The sequence below is a fragment of the Acomys minous genome (genome assembly GCF_964271855.1).
Source record: "Acomys minous genome assembly, chromosome: 9".
NCBI classification, from domain to species: Eukaryota; Metazoa; Chordata; class Mammalia; order Rodentia; family Muridae; genus Acomys; species Acomys minous.
Window position 1 is genome coordinate 78,816,257 of NC_140490.1, and position 4,199 is coordinate 78,820,455.

Sequence of the window (4,199 nt, forward strand, 5' to 3'; positions counted from 1 at the left end):
GCTTGATGAAGTCAGCATTTCTCTTGCTTCCCTGTGCGTAGGGAAGCTCAGTTTTATTCACAGTAGCTCCCACAAGTGTCTCCTCAGTGTGGACCCATTTCCTTAGAAACAGTGTATTTGCTGGGAGAAAAGTGCATTACTGTGCGCTTTCACCGTTCAGCAAATACATGTGTAGAAGCACAGCGCTAGCAGAAATGAACGTTTCTCGACGTTTTCTAACTCAGGGAACAAGTTGCACACTTCTGAGATGCATTTGGGCAACTTTGTCAGAAATGAGTTTTTTTGCCTACAGAGACATGCCTATTTGCGCAGTAGTACAGATTCTGAGTATGTAACTGGGCTTGATGAAATCAGCATTTCTCTTGCTTCCCTGTGCGTAGGGAAGCTCAGTTTTAGTCACAGTAGCTCCCACAAGTGTCTCCTCAGTGTGTTCCCATTTCCTTAGAAACAGTGTATTTGCTGGGAGAAAAGTGCATTACTGTGTGCTTTCACCGTTCAGCAAATACATGTGTAGAAGCACAGCGCTTGCAGAAACAAACGTTTCTCGAAGTTTTCTAACTCAGGGAACAAGTTGCACACTTCTGAGATGCATTTGGGCAACTTTGTCAGAAATGAGTTTTTTGCCTACAGAGACATGCCTATTTGCGCAGTAGTACAGATTCTGAGTATGTAACTGGGCTTGATGAAATCAGCATTTCTCTTGCTTCCCTGTGCGTAGGGAAGCTCAGTTTTAGTCACAGTAGCTCCCACAATTGTCTCCTCAGTGTGTTCCCATTTCCTTAGAAACAGTGTATTTGCTGGGAGAAAAGTGCATTACTGTGCGCTTTCACCGTTCAGCAAATACATGTGTAGAAGTACAGCGCTAGCAGAGAAGACCGTTTCTCGACGTTTTCTAACTCAGGGAACAAGTTGCACACTTCTGAGATGCATTTGGGCAACTTTGTTAGAAATGAGTTTTTTGCCTAAAGAGACATGCCTATTTGCGCAGTAGTACAGATTCTGAGTATGTAACTGGGTTTGATGAAATCAGCATTTCTCTTGCTTCCCTGTGCGTAGGGAAGCTCAGTTTTAGTCACAGTAGCTCCCACAAGTGTCTCCTCAGTGTGTTCCCATTTCCTTAGAAACAGTGTATTTGCTGGGAGAAAATTGCATTACTGTGCGCTTTCACCGTTCAGCAGGTACATGTGTAGAAGCACAGCGCTAGCAGAAACGAACGTTTCTCGACGTTTTCTAACTCAGGGAACAAATTGCACACTTCTGAGATGCATTTGGGCAACTTTGCAGAAATGAGTTTTTTCCTAAAGAGACATGCCTATTTGCGCAGTAGTACAGATTCTGAGTATGTAACTGGGCTTGATGAAATCAGCATTTCTCTTGCTTCCCTGTGCGTAGGGAAGCTCAGTTTTAGTCACAGTAGCTCCCACAAGTGTCTCCTCAGTGTGTTCCCATTTCCTTACAAACAGTGTATTTACTGGGAGAAAAGTGCATTACTGTGCGCTTTCACCGTTCAGCAAATATATGTGTAGAAGCACAGCGCTAGCAGAAACGACCGTTTCTCGACGTTTTCTAACTCAGGGAACAAGTTGCACACTTCTGAGATGCATTTGGGCAACTTTGTCAGAAATGAGTTCTTTGCTGAAAGAGACATGCCTATTTGCGCAGTAGTACAGATTCTGAGTATGTAACTGGGCTTGATGAAATCAGCATTTCCCTTGCTTCACTGTACGTAGGGAAGCTCAGTTTTAGTCACTGTAGCTCCCACAAGTGTCTCCTCAGTGTGTTCTCATTTCCTTAGAAACAGTGTATTTGCTGGGAGAAAAGTGCATTACTGTGCGCTTTCACCGTTCAGCAAACACATGTGTAGAAGCACAGCGCTAGCAGAAATGACCGTTTCTCGACGTTTTCTAACTCAGGGAACAAGTAGCACACTTCTGAGATGCATTTGGGCAACTTTGTCAGAAATGAGTTTTTTGCCTAAAGAGACATGCCTATTTGCGCAGTAGTACAGATTCTGAGTATGTAACTGGGCTTGATGAAATCAGCATTTCTCTTGCTTCCCTGTGCGTAGGGAAGCTCAGTTTTAGTCACTGTAGCTCCCACAAGTGTCTCCTCAATGTGTTCCCATTTCCTTAGAAACAGTGTTTTTGCTGGGAGAAAAGTGCATTACTGTGCTCTTTCACCGTTCAGCAAATACATGTGTAGAAGCACAGCGCTAGCAGAAACGACCGTTTCTCGACGTTTTCTAACTCAGGGAACAAGTTGCACACTTCTGAGATGCATTTGGGCAACTTTGTCAGAAATGAGTTTTTTGCCTACAGAGACATGCCTATTTGCGTACTAGTACAGATTCTGGGTATGTAACTGGGCTGGATGAAATCAGCATTTCCCTTGCTTCACTGTGCGTAGGGAAGCTCAGTTTTAGTCACAGTAGCTCCCACAAGTGTCTCCTCAGTGTGTCCCCATTTCCTGAATAGAAGTGTATTTACTGGGAGAAAAGTGCATTTCTGTGCGCTTTCACCGTTCAGCAAATACATGTGTAGAAGTACACCGTTGGCAGAAACGAACGTTTCTCGACGTTTTCTAACTCAGGGAACAAGTTGCACACTTCTGAGATGCATTTGGGCAACTTTGTCAGAAATGAGTTTTTTGCCTTCAGAGACATGCCTATTTGCGCAGTAGTACAGATTCTGAGTATGTAACTGGGCTTGATGAAATCAGCATTTCTCTTGCTTCCCTGTGCGTAGGGAAGCTCAGTTTTAGTCACAGTAGCTCCCACAAGTGTCTCCTCAGTGTGTTCCCATTTCCTGAGAAGAAGTGTATTTGCTGGGAGAAAAGTGCATTACTGTGCGCTTTCACCATTTAGTAAATACATGTGTAGAAGGACAGCGCTAGCAGAAACGAACGTTTCTCGACGATTTCTAACTCAGGGAACAAGTTGCACACTTCTGAGATGCATTTGGGCAACTTTGTCAGAAATGAGTTTCTTGCCTACAGAGACATGCCTATTTTTGCAGTAGTAGAGATTCTGAGTATATAACTGGGCTTGATGAAATCAGCATTTCTCTTGCTTCCCTGTGCGTAGGGAAGCTCAGTTTTAGTCACAGTAGCTCCCACAAGTGTCTCCTCAGTGTGTTCCCATTTCCTTAGAAAGAGTGTATTTGCTGGGAGAAAAGTGCATTACTGTGCGCCTTCACCGTTCAGCAAATACATGTGTAGAAGCACAGCACTAGCAGAAAAGACCGTTTCTCGACGTTTTCTAACTCAGGGAACAAGTTGCACACTTCTGAGATGCATTTGGGCAACTTTGTCAGAAATGAGTTTCTTGCCTACAGAGACATGCCTATTTTTGCAGTAGTACAGATTCTGAGTATGTAACTGGGCTTGATGAAATCAGCATTTCTCTTGCTTCCCTGTGCGTAGGGAAGGTGAGTTTAAGTCACTGTAGCTCACACAAGTTTCTCCTCGGTGTGTTCCCATTTCCTTAGAAACAGTGTATTTGTGGGAGAAAAGTGCATTACTGTGCGCTTTCACCGTTCAGCAAATACATGTGTAGAAGCACAGCGCTAGCAGAAACGAACGTTTCTCGACGTTTTCTAACACAGGGAACAAGTTGCACACTTCTGAGATGCATTTGGCCAACTTTGTCAGAAATGAGTTTTTTGCCTACAGAGACATGCCTATTTGCGCAGTAGTACAGATTCTGAGTATGTAACTGGGCTTGATGAAATCAGCATTTCTCTTGCTTCCCTGTGCGTAGGGAAGCTCAGTTTTAGTCACAGTAGCTCCCACAAGTGTCTCCTCAGTGTGTTCCCATTTCCTGAGAAGAAGTGTATTTGCTGGGAGAAAAGTGCATTATTGTGCGCTTTCACCGTTTAGCAAATACATGTGTAGAAGCACAGCGCCAGCAGAAACAACCGTTTCTCGACGTTTTCTAACTCAGGGAACAAGTTGCACACTTCTGAGATGCATTTGGGCAACTTTGTCAGAAATGAGTTTTTTGCCTAAAGAGACATGCCTACTTCCGCAGTAGTACAGATTCTGAGTATGTAACTGGGCTTGATGAAATCAGCATTTCTCTTGCTTCTCTGTGCGTAGGGAAGCTCAGTTTTAGTCACAGTAGCTCCCTCAAGTGTCTCCTCAGTGTGTTCCCATTTCCTTAGAAAGAGTGTATTTCCTGGGAGAAAAGTGCATTACTCTGC